The sequence below is a fragment of the Melospiza melodia genome, chromosome 9, assembly GCF_035770615.1.
Source record: "Melospiza melodia melodia isolate bMelMel2 chromosome 9, bMelMel2.pri, whole genome shotgun sequence".
Classification (NCBI taxonomy): Eukaryota; Metazoa; Chordata; class Aves; order Passeriformes; family Passerellidae; genus Melospiza; species Melospiza melodia.
Genome location: NC_086202.1, coordinates 27,891,608 through 27,916,355, shown reverse-complemented (window position 1 = coordinate 27,916,355; position 24,748 = coordinate 27,891,608).

Here is a 24,748-nt window from a genome sequence, read left to right as displayed (position 1 = left end):
CAGGGCAGGCGGGAGCAGGCACCTGGAGGGCTGGGTGTGCCTGCAGGAGCTGGGCAGGGCAGCTCCCCTTTTTCGGTACAGCACAATCCTCTGATCCCTTAGTCACACCCAATTTAGTGGCTACTCACTGGCAGTCAGAAGTGTGCTTTATTTCACAGGTCCTACTCTATTACTATGTATAAAGAGAAACAGAAACTACAGCATTTCCCTTAAACAAAGTTTGAAGCAGTAATTCTTGATACTGTGGGGGAACACTATTGAATAGGGGTGAGACAAAGCAAGTCAAAGAAGAACAGTTCCTTGCATTGTCCTTTGGGTGACTGATAAAGAAAATCTAGTTCTGAAGTTCTGAGACTGATAACAGCTAAAGAGACATCTCCAAAATCTTGGTTTTGTTGTTAGTTCTTTGTTATCCCTGTTTTCTATTTCTAGGAAGTATAGTATGAGTCCAATACTGAACAACACAGCTGTTTGTTAAAGGCATCTCAGCACACTGGAACTCTGCTTTTCCAGGAGTGGCTGTGTCTGGGTGCAAAAGGAACATTTGCTCCTTGCCTGTATGTATCTGCACCCCCAAGTGTGACAACAAAGGAACCCAGAAAAAATGGCACTGGAACAGTGCAGAGATATCTGGGCCTGATTCCTGAAGTTTAAGCAGCTGTACAAACTAGTCCATTCCCTCACTCATTTGTTTTCTTCCCTTTTCCCTCAGAGGTGGTATCTCTTTTGGATTTGCTTAGTTTTCCTTACACAGTTTCCTCTTCCAGTTCAGATTTGTTCAGTCACAGTATGAGTGATTACAGAAATGAGAGAGAAATTGCAAATCATGGACTCATTGTCAGCTATCAGATTTTAAAAAAATAGTTAAAGCAAACCAGCTATTTTTTGATGTGCCAGATGAATAATTCCAGAACATATTTTATTATAGAAGATGAAGTGCAGTGCTAATCTTTGGGAAAGTTTCCCTTCATTAGTACAGAGCTGTTAGCACAGTTGTGGCCTGGAGCTAAAGTTGTGACTGAGCACCACTCTGTGACTCAGACATCTGTGTTTGGGATCTGTTTGGCACAGGTACTTCCAAAATATTCCTTGTCTCTCTTATGGACTGAAGCTAAAGCCAGTGCCACAGATTTGAAGAGCTGAGTACTTAGAATCCACTGCTTAGCCACCATTTTCAGTTTGTGCCTCTTTAAATCTGCACTTTTTGAATTGCCAGTGTCCAGGCTGTTTGTCCATGAGGACAGGCTATGGAAATCACTGAGAACTGGGAAATGGGAGCCATGGCTGGGAGAAGACTCTGTGGGAACTGCAAACCCATCTCTGTCCCTCCAGGGCAAAGACAGCTCATCTTTGCTGACCATTCTAACTCATATTTTCTCACAAAATGTGTGTTCTGCTTAAACAGGTCTCTCAGTGTTGTGGGTTTTGAAACTGCTTGGGAAATCTGAACTGAAGGTAACAGAAACTACAGCATTTCCCTTAAACAAAGTTTGAAGCAGTACTTCATGCAGAGCTACCACTCTCATCCAAAGCAATCTTAATGACAGAAATGATTTCTGAACATCACTGAAATGTGATTTCAGTGTATTTCACAAAAGTACAGTTTATTTTCATTGATGAAAATGGTAAAAAAGGTCAAAGCAGATAATAGTGACACCAAGTCCAGACTTGCTTGTGCTCTTTTAATCTGTGGCCATGCAAGCCAGCAGCTACTGAGTGTTGCAGGGTACATGCTGAGCTCTAGGCTTTGATGTTTTTGTAAAAACCACTGGGTCAGTGACAAAATGATGACCTGATAAAGCTTGTTTTATCACTATGTTACTCATTCCCTTTTTTATTAGATCTGTGCTATGGTAAGATATAACCATCAGAATACCCAGGCAATTTTGTTTTGCACACTAAAACCTAATCAGGCATTACCTAAACACTTTCTTACCATTGTAAGTGACAGCAAGGTTTGATCCTGTTTCTGCCAAAATCAATACATGAAAACTCACAAAGATAATACTTTAGATGAACTATGGCACTCATCAATTCTCCTCTTCTCTTTCTCTGGTTTTATGAGCTTAAAATGTTCCTCTGTACATTGTGGGCTTTTCAAACACAGATATATTTGGACTTTTTTGTGGTGAGAATGCAAAGTGCTAAGTCTTTATTAATGTAGATATAGCAGATGCATGTAGATAGATACTCTGATTTTTATTACAGCTTGTTAAATTATTACCAGTCTGCTCAGCCAAAGTATTATGCCTTAGGTAGAGGAATTAAGAATAATTAGCCTGCTTTGTTATCTTCATTGTGGTAGTGGAGATGGGTGAGTAGATTTTGAGCTGGCAAATATTCTTGACCATATTTTAAGGTTGTTTCTCTTTATGTACTGGTTAAGGACAATCTGGTGTTGAAGTATCTTGTATCAAATTGAGCTAGGAGAAAGGAAAATCAAACAGCTTGGCTTGAGGTGACATTCTTTGCACTTCTGTCAGATGTGTACACTACACCGACTTTAAAAGCTGTGCTTTGATTTCACTTAAGTACAGCAATTACATATTGCTATCACCCCAAAGAAAAATGCAAGGAATCTTCTAATCATATGGTAGATAAGAAAAAAAGTGAGTTACTTTTAAGTGCTCATTTGAGAATGCTAAACTGAAGTGTTTTGTGCGTAGTGATTAGTATCTATTGATAAATCCAGGCATGAAAGGCTGGGAGTGCTGATGCACCTCCAAGAACACATCCAAATGATGGAGATAGCTTTATGCAGTGCATTTATCTGGCAGACACATGAATGGATCTCTGTTTCTCCTCCTTTTGTATTAACATGAATGGATCTCTGTTTCTCCTCCTTTTGTATTCGTGTACTTTGGTTCACCACACTATCCAGTCACCTTTTGGTGTGAATGGAGGCAATTACTTCATTGATGTCCTAATTACCATCAGGTTGTATTGTTGTTCAGTGACAGATGATCTCTGTATATTTGACCATAGACTTACAAACCCCTTTGTCCTTCCTGTTGCTCTCATATCCATCACAGCCAGCACAAAATTTACTGTCATCCTTTGTGCTTTTGGGAAGGTGTCCTTTGCACAAGGCTGGGGTTCAGAGAAAATCTTTGTCGTGCAAGCTTGTATTGCTGCCTTTTCCCTTCAGTTTGCTGTTCCTCTTCAAAACCATTTTCCCAGCTACTCCGGAAACAGGGAAAAAACCCCCAAATCTTCTTTGACCAAATACCCACCACCCCACCTCTCCCAAGCTGCAAATCCAGAAGCTGAAAGCTCTAAAAAAGTTTTGCTCCTGAATTTGAGCCATCTCCCTTTGCTCTATAGAACCTGGTTATTAAAAACACACACATGCTCCTTTCAGGGCTAGCTTTGGACTGTGTATGATGTCAGCTGCTGCTTGTCCTTCCACATCTCAGTCTGCTTCTAAAGGAATGTGGCTGTGGGCCACTGCTTGTCCTGCCAGGTGAGGCAGCAGCTCTGAGATCAGTATGAATGAGTGTGGGAGCAGAGCCACAGCTACACGATGGAATCAGCAGGTCGTGCTTCCCTTGACAAGGGATGACAGATTATCCTCGCTGTTTGCGTGCCTGTGTCGTGTTTGTTTCCAGCACGGATGCATTTCAGATCTGCAGTACTCTAATGTGACAAATAATGCAGCCTGAGTGTCATGCAGATGAAGAGAATGTCCACATCTTTGGCACTGGAATTTTGCAGTATTGGTGTATTTATAAATACGCTGTTTGAAACGGGACACTGAAAACTAATTACCGTAAAAAAGTATAAAGATTATTATTATTAAGAACTCTTTTACTAATAAAAAGGTTATTAATAATGCCCAATAATGCTCAAAGACAGATTATGGAAAAATGGAAGTGCTGTGTTGAAGAGCTGTCCAGTGTAATTGCCCAGATAACCCGGGGCCAGATGATATCAGCAATATCAGCAGTGCTCATACCAGAGAACACCTCACTGCCTTTCACCACTGCTGGGAGTGCTCAGCCTAAGGCTCTCAGCACTGCTGCCCTACAGAGGTCCTAGGGAACTTTTAAATGTTATTGAAGCTCTGTTAATCTCAGTCACCTCACCACCATTGTAAATACAGCCATTGTAAACCTGACTTCAGGTACAGTTTGTTAGTAAAATTTGATAGATAAAAGAATTTTTGCCATGGAAATTACTGATGACCATTTATTTGCATTCTTTATTTCTTATTCTAATAACACTGGGCCAAAACCATGCTGGTTTGTCAGGGTCTGTTACAGATTTCAAGCCATGCAAATTTGGCAAGGATAAAGACAATCTTGTGAAAATCAGATCAGGTCAATATTCAGGTCAATAGTGTGAAGAAATTACTACAATGGCTGAGCTAAATTTCTGTGAGGATTCAGGTTTGGGTGGATCTGCAACTTGTTAAAACCTGGAGAAAGAACTGTAATTATTGTGGAGAGTTGCACTGACCTTTATGAATACCCATAGTCCTGAATGCTGCTTATAACTGGTGTTCTTAGCAGAAGTGGGTTCAAGTGTAGCTGCAGTTTAATTTAGGAGAAAGGGAGTAGTAAACTTAAAGTAAGCTGGTGTGAGGCTTGTTCCTCCTAGAAGTTTGCAGGAAATCAACAGCATGTTTTTTAATAACCAAAATAGTCACTGGTTTGCACTTAGCCCCAAATAGAAGTGTTTTATTTCCTTTACCTTTTTATGAAATGCTTTCCTCCTCCTTTTAAAGGAAAGCTTCAAAGTTGTCAAGCCAAAGTGACAATAATGCTGTTTGGAAAAATTCTCTGTGGCATGAAGATTCACACCAAATGCGATGAAGTGAATAAAATCATCCTGAAAAATAGCACTTGAGCATGAAAGGCCATCCAGCATGTTTGAGTGATTCGTGCAAGATACAGTCAAGATTTATTTGATCTGAGTTTTTCCCATGAACATTAAGATTCCTGATAGCTAGAACAACAGATACTCCAGTAACATCTTTGGGATACTATCTGCTTGTTGGGAAACTTCCTGGAGATCAGTTAGGGATTTTTCCACCACTAGTAGCATGGTTACATCATTCCTCATCTGTCTTGGGGATGAGGAGGAAGGCAGTGTGCCTTGTGGTGCACTCCAGCACACAATCTGTGCACAAAGCAGAGCAGTGCCGTGGTGTGAACATAGGCACTCCTAAATCACAACCAGGTGTGTCTTTAATGTCAAACTCAGCAGCCATAGCCATCCCTTTCAGTGGATTTCAGTGAATTCAGAGTATTTCAGAAATAATCTAATGAACTTCAGGCCGCATTTTTACCACGGAGAGCTTTCTGTCTTTCTGGCCTTTTCTTGGAGATTCACTTTCTTTTCAACAGATCAGCAATACCAAAAAAAAATCTATTCCCTGCTTTTTTGCTTTCTTTTCTTCATGTCTTCTTGAATAAAGCCAATTAGGTTTCTGAATGAGGAGCTTTTTGGGTTTGAGGCTTTGTTTAAATAACAGCCTGGAGGACGAGGTTCGAGCACCTGCAGTCCCTTGATGGAGTGTCACAATTTGATTTTCCCAAGTGATGATATTCTTTCCCTTTTCTCTCTCCTCTTTTGGTGTCAGGCTAATATTTGTACCTTTTGATAAGCAGACCTCCACAGGGACTTCTGGGCCTTAACCCCAGCATTGTCAGGCTGTGTTACTTTTGATAAAACCAGATAGATTTGTGATCATAAAACCTTTGAAGAAAAATTCCAGAAAAAGTATATATATTTTTTTTCCTTTCTCTTTTTGCCTTTTTTGGGGGATTTCAGGTCCCTTAACACTCCTCCAGAAAAAGGAATAATTTTTTTTTTTAAAAAAGAGGAAAAAAAAGGGAACAAAGTGCTGTTCCCTTGGTGCCCTGAAAGAAGCAGAGCAGGGAGCACAGAATACTTATGTGCCTGATAAATGGCTGTGTTACAGAAAACTAAAACTCTGAAATGGCAAGACAAGGCATGGAGGTCTTATCTTGCATAAAGGATGATGAGCTACACTTGTTTTAGGGAAATCAGATTGTTAGGCTGACTTAGGGCTTTGACTTACCTGGGACTTGATTAATGCAACAGATTACATATAAAATAGCTAACATGATGAAAGCCAGGAATAGTTCTTTGTGGGAAAACAACAGCATTTGATAATCCCCTAACCAGCCTGTGAGATGATTCCCTTCCATATCAATCCAGTGATGTGGAACTGCTCAGGGAAACCCTCTTAGCACCCTGTAAAGAAGCCAGAACCTCACTGGAGATGCAGCTTCTCTGAGGATTTTAATTATGGGGAATATTTATTGCCAGCTCCTCTTCAAATTATATTCAGATAATACTTTCTAGGTAGAAAGTTATTATATGGTTATTTGGGAATCTGGTGATAGGTTTTACAAGTCCTGTAGTGGATTTATGCCATGTGGAATCCCTGCCTTGTTTGGCTACAGAATAATGCATGCTGTTTTCCCCTTTGTAAATTTAAAAGTGTTGTTATAATTTGGGGGAATGAAGAGTAGGAGTGCAGTAGAACATGCATGAGACTGGAAATGAGGGCAGTGAAAGGTGAGGGCAAGGCCACAGATTGAATCAAATAATGGAAATGTGAGTTACACCAGAACAGAGCAAAGCATAGCCAGAAACTGGGAGATGTACAACTCCTGGTCATCAGCAGGGACCCAGAAAACTCCTGGAAATGATCCCTCAGAAGCAGAAGGAATGTAAAAAATGAGAAACCAGCACAAAAAAATCAAAACTTGGAAAAGTAGAGGTTAGGTTTTCATTGTGTCTCCTCCACAGGATGGGGATTATGGGTAATAGGGCTGAAAAAGCATGGCATGAACAGCTCATTTTGAAGTGGATCACAGCCACTGATCTTGGACAGAGTAGGATTTGTCAGGATTGTGACAAGGTTAGAATGTGGGCCCTGAACTACTTTAAGGCATGCTCAAAGCTCTGCAAAGTGAGAGAAACTAACCTACTGCTGCAGCTCACCCAAGGGAAACTGCTGTGACAACTTCAGGAATTCAAGCCAATTTGAACAGGGAAAAGCAAAAACAACTTTAAAATTTACTTTGGTGTTTTCAAAGTTGCATTGTCTTCTGGAAATGGAGGAACTTCTCATTTCCACGTCTTTGCACAAAAGTTATTGCTTCCCAATTACAATAAGGCATTACAATTTCCTTTAAAAGATGGTCTTAAGATGGTTTTAAAAAAAGATGGTTTTAAAAGAAAAAGCCTCAAAACTTTTCAGAAAATGGGATACCACCAAAATCATAGTATAGTGAGATGCTTCTGTCTTTCTTAATTAAAGCTCACAGCCATTAAAATAAGTAAAGTGATTTGCATTTGATTTAAACTTTTCTTAAATTTATGTTCATCCACCAAAGTACAAAAAAAAAAAAAAATTAAAAAATCATGATTCCCCCAGATCTAATTAGTTCTGCATACAGGTACAGATTTTCTGCCCTTTTTTCTCTTGGTTTCAGCATTCACCCAGCACAGTATCTCTTGATCTGTCAATTTTTGTGAGCCTTAACTTAGGGAAGATAGAGTTACTGCTGAAAAGTCTATTGTAAAGAAAAAGATTGATCTAATGCTAACAGAGGTATTAAACCCCAAGGAATTGAAAGACACCTGTGGATTTAAAAGAGAGGAAACACTTTCTGTGCAGATAAACTGTGGAAAGGAGAGTTCTATTTACTGCATCTGGCCAGCAGCTGCCCAATATCAACGTGTGCACTTCAATGCTGCATCCAGGCAGGAGCCAGTGCTTCTGAGAAAAGCTTGGGAGTTTTAGCCCTTAGCCAAGCAATCATTAAGTCATTTAAGCAGCATTTCTGACCCTTGAGACAGCTGTGCAGGTTACATAAATTTCCTTCTAGAACAGGCAGAAAAACTACCCAGGGCAGCCCCCAAGTTTTGCCTGTGTGATGCCACAGAGTCAGACTGGCTTGCTCCCTGAGAGCATCCCAACTTTCCCTCCTGCTGTGCTCTCCCAGCTGAGCCCCACGGGCGGCAGAGCTGCTCCCATTGCCTTCTGCACCAGTGACTGCCTGAGCAGAGCCTGCTCCAGCACGGAGAGCAGGGGCTGGGTGCTGGAGCAGGGGGGAATTGGCCATTTCCAGTGGACTGTGAGGGTCTGTCCACTCAGCCTCCAGATGTGCTTCCTTTGTCCTGCCAGAGCAGGGAACCACTGCAAGGGCTGTGTTTGGAGAGGAGGAGCCCAGAGACTCCAGTCACACTCTGGGATTCTCTCTCTTCCCAGCAAACAATGAGCGCTCAGTGCACAAGTGATGGTGGATCTGCGAAAAAGCAAAAGGCAATTTCCTTCTGCAAAATGTCCCACTCCTACTCCAGATGAAACCCATGTGTTTTCTCTTGGTGTTGCAATCTGTCATGCCCATGTGGTTCAGACCTGTAGAGGATTTGTAAGGATGGTAGGGCCAGCATGACCAGCACTGTGGCTGGGAGGATTGTTCAGATGAGTTCAATTTCTTGTGCATCAACTGTACTTGATGAGAGTTTTCCTGTGAGTTAATAGGTAGAGGACTAGGGACCAGGGACCTGAGTGCTGGCTCTGGCTGGAGCAGCTCAGTCTGTCCCAAGCCCTGTGCCCTCCCTGCCCCATGGTTGGAGTTGCCAGCTCTGTGCCAGGGTCAGTGGAGGAACATTTGCAGCAGGGACCGCAGCAGCTCCTGCACCATCCCAACCTTGTTATCATTGATTTCTCAGGCTAATTAGGCCAGAGAGGTGAGATCACACTGGTGAAAGAGCCTGTGAGTGGGAATGGCTGAGATTTTGCACACATTCCCTTCTGCTGCTTCTCTTGGGGTGTGCAGGAGGTCAGCAGGGTGTGGGAACAGCTTTAAACCCTTCAGCTGGCTTCACCAGGCCTCACGAGTCAAGGCTTTATCCTTGTGGGCTTGGTCAAATTGCCTATGGTTTCAAGGCCTTTCTTGAAGATATTTTTTTCCTGAAATGCTACTTTTTAAAGAAAAGTTGGAACCTTAAAAGACAGAATTAAAAAATACAGTCACACGACAGGAAATTTGTAGGTCAGTTTAAATCCTTCTCTACCTTAACCTCACATAGAGCAAAAACCTATTATTTTTGTCTTCCACAGAATACTTTTCAGTGACTTTTTTTTCCCCTTTTCTTTCTTCAATAGAATAAGCCCTCTTCACTCATTCTCCTTGGTTTAAGAAAATGACATTACTCAAAAACACCAGTGCCAAATTTTCAACTCCTTGCAACACTCCTCTATACTAAACATCATCCTGGGGGATGTTCCATCTCCTCCTGCCTGCTCCATTTGATGACCTGGTAATGTTTGGGCAACAGGAACAGGTGACCAGGGATTTATGGCTTGGATTACAGCAAGGGATGGGTGCCTGTGTCCAAACTTTTAGACTTGGTTCTCAACAAAAGAATGCCATTACTTTCTCTCTAGTTTTCTCTCTGGGAATAACTGGTTAGAGTTCATGTATTTGTCACTGCCCCCAAAGCTGCATCATAACAGGGAGAATTTTTAAGAAATAAAAAGAGCTGTTTTATTCCTTTTTTCGTATTCACCTGGCTGCGGAGAGGGGACATCATGCTAGAGCATCATCCCCTGGTAGCCTCAATGTTGCTTGACCCAGAGCAGATGTGATTTTTCTGAGAGGCTGAGCTGTGTGACAGGGAACAAGCTGCTGGGGCAGCGTGGACAGCTGGTATGGGCTGTGCTTCAGAAGACGTACAGAAAGGTGGCTGCAGTGCCTGTGCTGCCTGGAGCTCCCAAAGCAGCGTGCTGGGGAACTCTCACCCCCAGGATGAACTGTGCATGGCAAGAACAGCTCCAGCTCCTCTCCTTCTTGGCCAAGAGCAGCAAAACCAGGATATGAGCTGGCAGAGGCACAGGCTCAAGTGTCTGCAATTAAGATATTTCACAGAGATTTCTGGGCTTATGTAATAAAACTGCAACTTTGGGAAATGCAGACAAAACTCTTCCCCATTACATTCTTCATGGAGTAATGAGATAACTTTTGATTTTTCCTTCCTGATGCCATTTCTCTGATCCAACAAAAAAGGCAAGGAGTCAGTAGGGATAATCCCTTGGGAGCACAGTATTTAACACTCATTTGGCAGGTGATATTTACTCTCTTTTAAGAGGATTAGACACAGTCATAGTCCAGAATACCAGTCAAGGTATCTCCAACATCATGATTGCTTTGCACAGTCTTTGCCCTTTTAACCACCACTTCTGTAACACTGGGGGCCACTCCTGGTTCATCCTCTGTGCAGGGCCCAAGGCTTTGCAAAAAATGGGAGAGAGCAGCTCTGCAAACAAGAGACATCAGTGCAGTTGTATTGAAGTTGCTATCAAGGCATTTATTGGTATGCCAATTGTGCTTCAGCTTCCCAACTGTACAACTTCCTTGTTTTTCAAACCAGCTATTGCTTGTAGCATTTGAAGACACACCATGGACAATGGTGCAAAATGCCAGGAGAAAAATAAATGGGAAAGTGGGAGAAATGAAGGGGTTTGTCAGTTCTGGGTTGTTTCTTATTTATTCATTCATTTATTTATTACCTAATTTGGATTTGGAGTGGAAAATATGTGTAATCATGTGGAAAGTAAATTAAAACAGCTCACTAGTGGGTGTTAAAGAAACACCTAATTTTTCTGAAAGAGGTGTCTGTTGAGAGATGATAAGGTGAAGCACATTTCCAAGCTGAGCTCCACTCCAGAACCTTTTGTAGGGGAGTGAGCGTCCCTCCAGCCCCAGTGGTAGCCAGATGTTCCTGTGACAAGGTGTGCTGTGACAAGGTGTGCTGTGAGGCATAGGGGAGAAGGGGGCCTCTTCTTTTCATTATTTTCTTACTTGGCTTCTTTGTAAATCTTCTGTACTGTAACACTGCAGCTCCTGGTTAGTGCTCATTGCAGAAGTCAGACCTGCTCCCATAGCTGCACCAAAGTGTGTGTAACCCTTGGGTAGCAGATTCCCTGAAAGCCTTGCAGAAGGGAGAAGGAAAACCTTTTATCACTCTGTTCTTTTTCTCAAAAGCATGAAAAATGGAGCAGGTTGAAAAAGACAACTGGAAGGCTGCTACATCTGTAGCAGACAAACAGGTGGGGAAAACAAACAGAGGAGGGATCAAACCCAGGGCAAGCAAAGAAACAATTTCCACTGAATGCATTTCTTGGTCTGGGTGAACCCTTTTAAGCAAATGTGTCGGATGTTTGAGGCAGTGCACACCTCCTACATCATGCATGGGAGCTGGGATGTGAGGCCAGCTTGGCTTGCAGGGCTTGTGCAGTGTTGTGTGCTCAGGGCTGTGCCAGTGTGAAACGACAGCTGCAGTGAATGGCAAACACTGCCTTCTGTGCACGTGCCTGCTGTTCCAGCTGCCTGGATAAACATTCCCTCAAACCTCAGCCTGGGCACTGAACCTGGATTATGTTTTGTTTTGCCTACTTTATCCTTTAGCATCCCAGTGAGGGCGGCAGTGGGATAATAACCCCTCGAGGCCAGGCCCAGTGGGTTATTCCTCATGGCACTCAGGAATGGCACATCTGACTCAGCAGCCCAAGCCCGGGTGAATCCCTCAGTGTGGAGAATGAGGAGTCAGTCGTCTCAGAATGGGAAAAAAGGGGAAAGGATACCCTGAGCAGGGAGTTTCAGTCAGAATTTATCAGGCATCAGCCAGAGCAATAAAGATCCTAGAAAGGTTTTACTGCCCATCAGGGAAGTGCTGCACATTTCCTCAAATCTAAAAAGATACAGTGGGAGAGACTAGGGGCTTAATGGCTCATTTTCTGGCTTTCATTAGGTCATTTCATCCATCCTTGGGAATATTTTCCACCTATTCTTAAACCCACTTTTCATTTACATTTCATGTGCTGAGTTCTGCAAACCCATCTGCATTAATTATTTTCTTGAATTGTCCAAATATGAAACAATGGACTGAAAATGTTTCATCAGCAAAGACATGCATTTTCTATTAAATATTTGCAGCTTTTCTTAGTATAATAAATAAGCCTCTGTTGAAAAATCACTCTAAAGAAAATGCTTAATTAAAAAAAGACATTAAATTAATTTCTTTATCTGGCTTTTATAATAGAATGCTAAGAAAGCAAACATTTTGAAATGCTGTAGTTGTAACAGATTGCTCTTCTTTCTTTTTCTTAAGGCAACTGCTTTGATAAATATTTCTAGTTAGTCATAATATCATTGTACGAATAAGATTTTCTCTTAATTATTTAACATCGCATTAAATATTTCTGGGAAAAGCTGTGGAAACAATAGCTGTGTGTTTGTGTAAGCAAATCTGAAAAGTACTCAGAGGGTATTTTTATTGCTTGTTGCATTGTGGGTCCTTTTTTGGTTGGAGATGCTGGCAGGGAATGTGTGTGTGTGTGATATGAATGCAGGGCTGTGTCCACAGCCAAGGCTATGCTTGAGTGGGTGGGATCTGAAGTGTGCTCAGAATGTTGTGGGTTTCCAGAGGGAGTTTTTAGCTCTGATAGTAGCCAGACTCTTAGGATGAATTAACTGCAGGGGTGTTGGGAGGCTGTTTAGGGGAATGAAAACCTTTATCTCACTTGCCAAATACGAAATGAATTGATGGAGTAATTTTGGTGCTCTGAGTCAGTGAAAATGGCACATGTGCTCATTTCTTAAAATGTACTTTTCTGCCTGAACTTGCAATGCTGATGGGTTCAGTGGGAGAAGTAATGTAAATAAAGGCACATTTCGTGTCCCCCCAGTGACTGCAGAGCGGGGCTCCTGTGCAGAGCCACACGTGTGCTCAGACTGCTGTGTCACATCTGTCCATGTGAGCCTGGGGATGAATACCAGTGGTGGTCTTGCCTCTGACAGTGACTTGCTTTGCAGCCTGTCTCACTGTTTCTGTGAATTTTATGTCCTTGGGTTCTAAAATGAGGATTATAGTAATGACTTACCGTGAAATGTGAGCTATGCAGCTTGAAGAGGCCATATTTGTGAGGTTTTCAGCTACAGAGTGTGCTATAAAACTCTCACTAGTCACTGAAAGGCAGGTTTGAAGGGCCAAGTTAGTGACACAAAGGTCAGGGTGCACAGCCTGTGTAACACTGCGTGACCATCTAGAGATGCTGCAGAAGAAAATGAAGAAAAATCTTACCTCACCATTACCTCTAGATTGGTTCTTCTGTCTTCTAAACCAGGGGTGCAGACAAACCCTGCCCTCAAAGGGAGTGAGATGTTCCCCCATGGTTACCTGGGCGTGGGCAGGCTCTTTCTGTGCTGGAAATGAGAGCGGTCCTAAGGATCCTGCTGGATGAGAGCTTTTAGCTCTGCCCCACTGGTGGTGCACAGCAAGTGATGCAGAAGTGTGGCTGGCAGCCTCCTTTCTGTCCCAAAATGCTTGAAGGAGCACCAGCAGGGCACTGGCTCAGCCTTGTGTGCTCCCTTTCTGCCTAATGCCAGGGTCATCGTAACGTGAACCAGGGCACAGAAGGGAAATGAGCCCTGGAAATGCAAGCAGTGTGCAAAATTTTCTTTGCTGATATGGATTTTTCCTCAACTGAAGTAGAATTTTTAATGTGAAAGCTTTGTAGGCCAAAATAATTTAGCCAGCTGTTCTATTGTGCCAGACACTTGGCTTGCATTCAGGGTATGTTTCTTTCTGTTCTGAAGTCAAATAGAAAAGCCAACATTCCTTGTCATATTTAATGTGTCTGCTTTGGGAAAACCAAAAGTTTCCTGTATCAGCATTGCCTCTACAGCAGGGCCATCCAGGTCTGCTCTTTTGTGAGTTTTAATAAGCCAGTGCTGTGTTCACTGCTCTCTTCCTTTACCTGCTTTCTACCTGCTGTATCAGGAGGGAGGTTTTCTTTTCCTCCTTTTTTATACAGTGCTGAGCTGATAGATGATTTGAGCAAGGCAGCTTTGGTTCAAATTGAGTGTGCTGCTAGGGCAGGGCAAACTGATGAATTGTAAATGTTGATGTTGGAAAGATGTGTCCAAGGCACTGCAGGTTATTTGAACTCCAGGACACCATTGCAGCTTCTCCCAAAAGGAGGAGAAGGAGGAGGGAAGGGAGGAGGAATCTGCAGCAAAAATAAATGACAGAGGATGATAGCCATAGCAAGAATAGGGGTCTGAAGTTGAGCCAGGGGCTGGGGCAGCAATCACCTCTCCTAGTGCTAGAAAGCTGCTTATCTGCTCCCAAATTTCCCTCCAGGGACAGCTCATCTGGCCTGCTTCAGTGTCAGCCAGCAAATGAGTAAATCAGAGCTGGGAAGAGCGGCTGCCCTGCTGGACCTGCCCAGGGAGAGCCTGGCTGTGCCTGGGTGGTACCAGGGGATTCCCACCTGCCTCCTGCACTGGGGACACAAAGAGCCAGGGGATTTCTGCACCATTTAGAAACCCTTCAGCTATTACAGACAGTGCTGGTCCTCTGGCCAAAGGACAGGGAACGCCCAGGTCAGCAGGTGACAGCCACATGGGGAATGCACAGACACCATGCACAGCACAGGCTGGAGAGGATGCTGCTGCATAACCCACCTCAGGGAAGAAGGAGGAGCCAGCAGATTTCAATGGTCCTGGACCACCTTTCTTTCTGTGCCCTGAGCACAGTTCTCCTCCATCTCACAGTGCACAGCACTGTCTTTTCCAGTTTAAGATCCTGATCGGAAGCCAACTCAAATAAATAGGAGCATTTTAGATAAAACCATAATTGAAGGAAATCTTTACTGCATTTGCTTCTCAAGGTGCTCCAAATTTCCCTTCACAATTAATTTTTAAACGTGGAAGATGATTCCATAGGTAAAAAAACCCTCAAAAAGCGTGTGTGTTTTATAATCCAAAGTCAAGAAACTTATAATTTCTTTCTAGTTAGGAAGAACCTTGTTCGATTTTTCCCTTCATGGATTAAAATGCTACCACCATAATCAGCCTTTTTGTTTTTATTGTGCATTTAGAAGGTCCATTCATTCAGAGGATAAATTTATCTAATTGGATCTAAGGGCGACATCTCTTTCATTATACAAATAACTGTGCAGCCTTTTCCTTTAGGTGAGTACATAAATACCATCTAAAGTTTCTGTTGTCATTCCTGGCTAGGACATACAGCTAGAGACAAAAGCTAACAAAAAGGCCAGCTTCAAAGAAGCTGAGTCTTTCTGCTTTTGTTGTTTTTTCCTTCTTTATCAAAACACAGTAAAGAATTCATGGCCTTCCTCTGTGTGTGTGCCATGAGATTTCTTGTTTCTCCCTTGTAACCATGATAATCTAACAGAACTTCTTCATGTTTTTGTATGCTGGATATCCAGGATGTGTCATCAAGCACCAAGCAGGGAGAGTTTTAAACCTGAGCAGCAGAATGCCAAATTCTGGCACAGCAATTGGCAGGGGATGGACACAATTACATCCCTCCTCTTCTTGTGCAATCCCCTTGTTCATTCCCTCAGTTCCTTTCTCAGCTTTAGCCAGAGCACCACTTCTGGTGAGGGACTGGAATGGGTGTCCCAAATGAGAGCCTAGGTTTGTAAAGACAAACCTAATGGTAAAATTTTTTTTTTTTTCCTTTGCTGCTGATGTACAGAACACAGGCTTGAAAATGGGATTGTCTTCCTGCTGATAGACTGCAGGGCTTATCTGTAAACAAAACAGTATTTATGGAAGTAGGGGTTAGTTGTGGCTTTTCAGAGCTGCCTTGAGGTATCGAGGAACTGTGGGATTATCTCTTTTAGGGGTTTTCTTTGCCACTCATCACTCCAGTATCTGTACATCTGGTTTATAAAACAGACTAGGAGAACAAAGACCATTGTGAATCTCAGGGGTGTTTGACTCATCAGCTCTCTTTTTGCTTACAGAAAGTTTGGCCTGGTTGAAAAATATTGTTTATAGGTGTCAGAGAAGCTTTCAGTTTCTCTGGTCTAGTTTGAGATTTTAAAACTTTTAGAGAGTAAGGAATTTAAAAGCTTCTTTTGAAAATCCCCCTTTAGACATCCAGCTATTAGATTATTTAGAAAGGTGTCAGGGAAGAAACCTTTCATGAGGTAGCAACCAGATTTCAAAGAAATGTCCAAACCACAAGAAATATCAACAGGGTAAAATGCATTGTTTCTTTCCCAGAATTTCTTTTGATGAAGTCTTTGTATTACTTGTGATCTATTATCTTTCTCTGTGCTCAGAAAATAGTTCGTTTCTCATTATTTTTCATTTCAGATGTCCATTATGTGTGACTATTAGGAAACAAACAAAATCCAATTTCCAGTATAGAATCTTTAAAACAAGCTTAGGAGCTTAAGGTTTTTTTCCTTCCCTTTGCTTGGTTACCACCAGCAGTAAAGATTATTCAGGCCAAACTAGAAAGACAAGTATCAAATATAACAGAGAAGGAGAACAAAACAAAACAAAAAAACCAAAACCCTGGACATTAGAGATTCTCTCATATTCTATGCTTTAAATGTGCCTACGAATTTCACTTGCAATACAAGCCCCTGCACTCTGGCACTTAGAAACCATGGGAAATAAATAGGAGGGGAGATAATAAAAACAATAATAATAAACAAAAATAAATAAAATAAATAGGAGGCTCAGCTGGGCTCAAGTCTCACTGCTGAAGGACAAAGGGGAGGATCAGAGAGAGCAGGTTTTGGATCACACGTTTGGGGTTTGGATCACAGGTCCTCTCTGATTTGTGAGCTGCCCAACGCTGCATCCCAAAGGAGGACCAGCTGTGCCAGCTGACTGCACGAGATGATATTGAGAGCAAAGGTTTTGAGGGAGAAAATGAGAAAGGAGTTTTAGCTGAGAATAATGGCCAGATAGTGATATAGGAACTTCTTTTTTTTAATCCTGCTGTTGTTTAATATTGAAACTTTTGCTCATCTTGCCAGTTCATCAAAGTTAGCTGCCCATCAGGGCTACAATTAAGAAAATTATACAAAGCTGGTTTTTCCAGCTGTTTTTTTTTCTTTTTGGAAGGTGTTCTGTTGAAGCTAGCATATCCTTGCTCATTATTACTAAAAATAATAAGTACATAAACAAGCACATGTGAGATGCTGCAAAGCCCAAGGCTGGCTGCGTGCAGCTCATGGCTCACCTGCTGGCAGGGTCTGTGCTTCTGGGCTGTGCTCCTTTCCCTCCAGAACAGTCTACACTGATGGCTTTTCCCAAAGCAGAAGGCAAATCCTCCACCAGAGGTGTGCAGTGCATTGGAGTTGCTGTTTTCTGGCCATCCCTGCTCTACCCCTGTGTTAGGAAGTGCTCCCAAATTCCCTAGCAGGAGAATTATTCTTTTAGGCATCCCATGAACCAGTAACATCTGTATTCCAGTTTCATCTCTCTGTATTGTTTGCTGCCTATGCAATTATATTTTGTCTTCTGCTGAGGTCACTGTCATTGCAATTGTTTTAATTGCAGCTGATGAGTCGTGGGCTTTTGGAATCATTAGTGGTTCCCATGAGCTCTAGAAAGAGAATAACATCATTTCTTCCTTGCTGTTCTTAGTCTTCCGTGAAAGTGAAATCTATACAGAACTTAATTACATTTTATATCTTTTGTGTTGTTTTAACTGAACTAATATTTACAAATGGATTTGATGAATATCATTGCATTTAAGGCAAGGACCCCCTCTGTGTTGTCTTTTCAAATTGTTGAAAAGAAATCAGAAAGGATGAGTTCTTTAGAAAACTTTAATTACTAGCTGATTTCATTGACCTGCTAGGCTGGTGGCATCTGCCTTCCAGTCTTTTTCAAATCATTTCTCTTTCATTTGGATGTTTAGGCATACATTAGCATGTGGCCATAATAATTACAAATTATAATGATTAAAAATTAGGGGATTTCTGCTATCAGGCGTTTTTCTCATTCCAGCCAAAGGCAAAATACAAGCACAGACTTCTGTTCTTTTCTTTGTACTTAGGGGATGAGATTTGCAGATGAGTGCAGGAGGAAGGAAGCAGCTGATGGCAAGTTTAAGGAAGAAAGGAAGCATTTTGTGGGGACTTTTTGAAATCCCTGACTCACATCCCTCTCTCAGAGGGCACTCTGGTTTCTTGTTTCTGGCCACAACTTGAAGCAGCTCTTGAGCAGTAAAGGTTGAAGTCTTGGTTTCTGTTGTACTTTATGATTTCAGTCCTCTGACTTAGCCTTGTCCATCAGTTTTTATGTTTTGCCTTTAGTGTTTCTAAACTTTTAAATGTGGTAAATGAAGTGACTGCAGGCATTTAATTAAGAAACACTAACAAGTTCATCTGTTGTGTTCAGCCTCTTTTTAAGGAGCTGTTTACAGCAGGAAAAGACAACTGCGTGTCGGTGAAAGCAAATTGTGCATTTTCAGAACCCAATACATCTGTCAATTAAAGCAATCCTTGAGGCTCTCCCTGAACCCTCTCTGACCAGTCTTTTGACCTCCTCATCTGCTGTCAGAGTTCTAGTTAGAGAAATTGATTTTTTGCACTCTTTTCCAAGCTAAATCTTCAGAATTTGGAAAGGTGTGACCTGTTTCGCAGCTGCTTTACATTTGAGGTGGGGACCTCCTGCAATTAGAGCAATTACATGAAGACAGCTCTCCCATTCCTCTTCTAAATGGGATAGGAGGAATTCAGTGATACTAGGCAGCTAAAAGATGGAAAAAAAAAAAAACCTATTCTTCCTCCAGCCCTGGATTTTTCATACACAAGCCCAAGAGAGGAGTTGGGGTGGAAGCTTTGAATTCATTCTCATCCTTCGGCTGTCAGAGGTGGAGAGGTTGGTTTAGTCCAAACAGCCAGTGCTGCCAGAGCTTCATGCTTCGTAACAAAACCTCTGTCTGTGGCAGCCCTTCTGTAGTGAATTCTTCAGTGAGCAGAGAGGTAAGCCCGTGACACCTGGAGCATGCCTTGCTTGCCCTGGTGCTCTGACTCCAGAGCCCTGTGTTCACTCCCTGCTGAAACGGAGGCTTGGTGTGTGCAATGCTCAGAAGTCTCTCTTTGTAAATGTTGGACTGTGACTTGCCCCTCTAGCACTTGCTTGTCATTCCTGGTTTAATAGTAGCAGCTAACTAAAACTTATTTTCTGAAATTTTTTAATTTAATGTAATGATCATATTCACTTTTAACCTGGCTGCTTTCTCTGTCCCGGTTTTAGCTTCATACCTTTATTTCTTTTTTCTGTCCTTTGTCACCTTTGTAGGCAACTGAAATGTTCATTTTCCTTTAATAATCCAGTCCTTACCTCTTACATTAGGCTAAATAAGGAAGGGAAAAATTTCTAAACTAACCTGAAGACAATTCTTACTTGATAAGTGAATTAATATCTTTCCAAGGAGAAGAGAGATGAAACCAAAGCACAATTAATTAAATAAATTTTCCATCTTAATGTTTCATGGGAGGTTGATGCTTCTTACATAACAGGGGAATTTGTCTACCTTTGTTCCAACACAGCTGCTCTTAGCCAGATGTGACCAAGAGTTGCCCTAAATGCATTTTTTGTGTAATTGGGCAATATATCTCTTTTGGGGCATGTAAAGTGTGACTGACAAACATCTGCCATCAACATGACTGCCTCTGCACTAGAAACATGCAAATAGATTTTCCCTGCTCCAGCAGTCATTGGCATCTTCTGGAAACTTTTCAAACATATTAGTGAATATCTAGAAATGTTTCTGACTTGTGTTGTATTTCCTCCTATTTTATTCTCTCAGCATCCTTTATTAGCACAGTCATTTACAGGAAAGATGAGATGCTGCAGGGGTTTTTCTGTTGGTTTTCCCTTTGCTGATGTTATTATTGGAGCCTTTTTTTTTTTTTTTAGTATCACTCACCTTTATTACTTAGCTAAAATTTACAGTACACTGGCTGTGGCATCTGCTTCATCACTGCTGCAATGTATGAATTTTTCCAAGAGTTTACCTTTCTCCCCTTTAAACAGAGCTGTACTGATGTATGTGAGAGCTAAAGTAAGCTGTGAGTTTCCATTATAAAGGTGATTTTTAAATTAAGCTTTTAGTGACATTGCTGTCTTTCCCTGGGAGTAGGACATGGAGGTAGCTCCTTTTTGAGGAGGAAGGAGTAGGGCTGAAGGGAAGTAGATTTCTCTGTGGTGTTAAGCAAATACTTTTACCTGAGCAGGTCTTTTGATTTTTGTCACAGTTCACTTGTAGTGCTTATTTGTTTCCTGCTTTTCAGAGAAATGAGGAAAGGAAGCTCTTGCAGAACATCATCACTCACAAACCAAAACCACGGCAGTCAGAAAGTCAATATTTTCCCAGTTTTTCCACTTGTTTTTTGTATCTCTTGGCCAAAGGGGCAGTGCTACCCTCAGAAAGGAAACACAGAGTGTTTTTTACGAAGTAAACCATACATTTTTATGAAGGTACATGGGTGACAGTGTCCTGTTCAGCCTGGGGGGGTGGCTGTGACTGCAGGGACCCTCCCCTGGCCCAGCCTGTGTCAGTGTGAGCCTCCAGAATGGCATGGCAGGAGTGAGGAGGAGATGGGGCTGAATACAGACAAAAAATGATGCCAGCAGTCTACTGAACAGCTCATTCCTCCATTGGAGGCGGTCAAATCTGTTGTGGAGTCCCATGGAAGTCCCAAGTATCAATTATTGGGACTAATTAAAGGCCAAATTATCGTGGACCTCCCCAGAGGGCTGTGTTAATTCTGTGCAAACTTAGCTCTGATGTTTCTCAGTTCTGGGAGCTCCGTTCCTGGCTAACAGGACATTCATTTATCAAGGTTCTAATCTGCACAGATTTTGATCCTCAGGTTGCTCCCTCGCAATGGGAAACAGAGATGAGCATTTCCATGGGGCTTGACAAATCTCCCCACAACTCTCACTTTTCCCTGCAGGCTCGGTATCAGTACCCACTCTGCTGCCAGTTTGAAGGTTGTGACACTAAACTGATGAGTGAATTTGTAAAGCAGAGTTGAGCTAATTAAAAATTCCCATTGTCCACACTGAATTTAATTTTTGTTCTCTTTATGGAATGATTCAGAATGGTTACTAATGGCCAACATGATACAAAGCAACTTGAGAAATATTGTACCTTTTTTTTTTTATTTGATAATTTGATTTTAAACCAAACAAATACCACATTTAGAGTATACCTTTCTGTGTGTTGGGTTCACTTTATTTTCTATGTCCACTTAAATCCCAAACTTGTAGCATTACAATTTACAGCAGGATGGAGCTTTCTGAATTAAGTGTTAAGGATTGCAGACAGAGTGAGGCAAATTCAGCAGTCACTACTGCATCACACAATGGCCATGAAAATAAGTTTTATTGATCCACACCTAAATAGGTACATAAAATATTTTTGTTTTATAACTAATCCCTGTAGAAAAGGCCAAGATATATTTCTTAATAAAAATGTTTCCTGAAAGAGATGAGTATAATTCAATTCTAAAATATTTTCCTTTTGCAGCACTAATAAAAATCTCAGAGTAATTGGTCACAGAGCAACAAGCTGGTTTATGAAACACACACTCTCGAGTAAATAGATAAGCCATAGATCCTGAATGAAATTCTTTCCTAATAAAGGCTCCATGCTCACTTGCATTTCCTTCCAGACACCTCCTCTTGCTGTGGAGAGCAGCCTGTGGCTGCTTCCACACTCTCCCAGCACCGTGCCAATGAAAGCTGCTTCACTCTCATGCTGTTGCCACTTGCAGGGCGTTTTGTGGTAGAAATCAACCACTCCTGCTTTGCATGTAGAGCATGGATGGGATGGAAGCAAGTCTGTCCTTGCTGGGGAAGTGTCAGGTGCAGGCTGTTCCCTGCACCGAGGGCTCCCCAGGTAACAGAGCAGCTGAGGCACGCTGGGGTGTGTGTGTGTGTGTGTGTGTTGTGGCAGGGAGTCCATCCTTGCCAGGCATTTGCAAATCCTGCCATGGTAAGGGGTTTATCTATGCAATTTGAGCTCACAGATATGAGGTCTTCAGGGAGGAAGGTGCTGCAGTGTGGCTGGAGCAGCCCTGGCACAGGAGCCTTCCTGCAGTGTGAACTCACGCTGTCAGACTGAACTATGATTCTCTTCCTGGAGAAGCTGCACAGTGCATTAAAATCAGAGCTGGGAAAGGCTGAGCAAAATTTTGACTATTTCTGACACAAGGGCAAAAAGACAATTATGTGAATACTTGTTTGAATCTCTGCAAAGGGCTGATATGGTGAAATGTTGTTATATGCAGACAATCACTAATGCTTTTGCTGCTTTTTTTAATGGGGTTTAGACTCCTGGCAATACCCACATCACCTTCACAAAAAAGAATAAAATCAGTTGATATACCAAATTTATTCCTTTTTATATTAAAATGTCTTTTGGGATACCATCCTAGGACAAAACCAGTTTCTCTCATACATAAATTATTTTGTTCAGCTTGCTTGGGTATATACAAAATGGAGATGAAATATCTCTAACCTTTCACAGGTTTTTCCAGTTGTTAGAATAGAAAAAGAAAATTCTTTTTTATTCATGCCTGCAGACAGTATTTCTTAAATAAACCAGGAAGCCTTTCCATATTTTTGCCAAGTAAAAAGTTGTACTGTAGACAATTAAGGGCTGTAGATGCTTGAAGTCTTCTTTGGTGTTGGTTGTGGTCTTGCCGTGGTCCCTGCACTCTGCATTTCTGCAAATAGCTTGGATTAACAACAAAACCTGTGAGAAAATAATGGTTTGTTTGGCTTTCAGAGGTAAAACACTCTGTGCTCATGAAAAATGGGTCCCTACTCCATCTTCTTGGTGATTTTATCAATTGGCAGTTTCCAGTAACATGGAGAATGAGGGGTGTCAGCAGATCACCTGCATCAGCTGAAAGGAACCACACCTGGAAAAGTGGGAGAATTTAAAAAGCAAAACTGGTTTGAGAAAGGTGACTGTATTCTCTTTGTCTTTTGTTAGTTCTGACTGTGATCCTCAAAGGAAGGAAATGTCATCACACCATATGTTTCCAGAAATCTCAAAATCAGCGAAAGGTAAGGTTTACGGGTGTGTTTGTGTGTCCACTGTGTTTTTCTCTAAATACAGTAGTAATAGGCACAGGGAGACCTCTTTCAGCTGGAAGAATCTCTGAGGACTTTCCAGAACAAATATTTAATGTTCCAGTTTTTCTTTCGATGTTCATGTGAGTGCAGAAGTCTCACCAAGAGCTTCAAAAGTCATGGGGAATTTCCTCAGCAGTTTTGCGCTATACAATTTCTGAAACTGTGTTTTACAGCTCTGCTCAATCAATAGATAACAAATTCCTGTGGAATGCTATTTTTATTTTTATTTGTTTTGTTTTGTTTTTGCGGGTTTTTTTGGGGTAAAAATTGGTTTGATCATTATTTGAGCAGCAAACCATCAGGCTCTCCACTGCTGTTGCCCAGCCTACATGGCCTCTTGGATCTTGGTCTCTGGGTCTATCTCACTTGCTTTTGCTCTACTGCAGATGTGTAACAGCTTCTGGATTTGAGACAAGGTAGAAAAGAGATACTCCTGCATGTATTTTGTGGTGGAAGGAAAGGAAATCTAATCATCTCTTTCAAAAAGCATGAGAGAGGAAAGTTACACATCATTGTCTCTTTTAGGTGAACTTTTAAATTTTTTTTGAAGCTGGAAGGGAAGTTAAAAAGAAAATCTAACGTACTTAATCACTTGCACTGCTTCAAGGGTAGTTCAAGATATAGTGCAAGGCACAATTAACAATGGCCCTGGCAGTGGCTGTAAAGTGTATGCTTAAAATGAGTCACAGAAAAAAATAGCAAGTAGTTTTACTATTAGTGTCAAAAATACACTTTATTATTAAAAAAAAAAAAAAAAGTAGACTTAATTTATTCTAATTAGGACACCTGTTTAAGAGAGGAGCATGTAAAATAGTGGCAAAGCACTGATGAATTTTTGAATCATGTATTACTTTTATTACCACCTGAAGCCCATATTTAACCTCCTGAGTACAGCAATCAGCACAGGTGATGTAAGAGGGAACTTCTATATTAGTGATGCATGAAACATTAATGCCTTCCAGTTGTTTTGGTTTTTTTTTTCCATACACAAGCAAATAGAAAAACATGCAGAAATAAGGGGAATAAGGGGATAGTATGGTGGACAACAAGGAATGAGGTGATAAAACTAGTGAGAACTGTAGTAAGATAAGGGATGCAGCTGATGAGAGTGTGGTCCCGAAGGCTGACAAGAGAATGGGTGTGATTAATGAGCAAGCACTGCATTGCCAATTGTGCTAGGGATGGGAATGTGGGGAAAAGTGGAGAAATGGGACTTTCTGGGGCAGAACCTGAAGGTGGATATCCAGGATGGCAAAAACCATGGTGGAATATAGGATTTAATTGCAAATTCAAAATTGAAGGACCTGTAAAAATCAGGAGAAACAGAAAATGCTTGTAGTAGGATAAAAACTAGATGGCAAAGCCTGGCTGAAATGGACACTTCTGGACTCACTGCTTAGGGTGAGAATGGTAAAGCAGTTTTCAGGCACAAACTACACTAAAATTGCTATCAACTACAAGTTAAGGAGAATTAAAAGAGAAGGATAAAAATAGATCTGTAAATAAGTATGATTGAATTGGAAACCCTGCACTAGAGGGCTGAGGAAAGGACTTTGAAATAGGCGCAGAGAAATAGGCCCTGCTCCCTCTGCCAAGGCAGCAGGTAAACAGGGATGGCTGGGAGCAGGATCAGCCCCTGTGGGAGATGGGGATTTGGCAGCTCAGAGATAGGAGCAAAGTATTTTGGGGTGAGAGGAAAATATTTTAGAGTCCATTGTAGGAGTTGACTGAGGAAAAATGGGGCTGGCTGGAAGAGCAGTGTG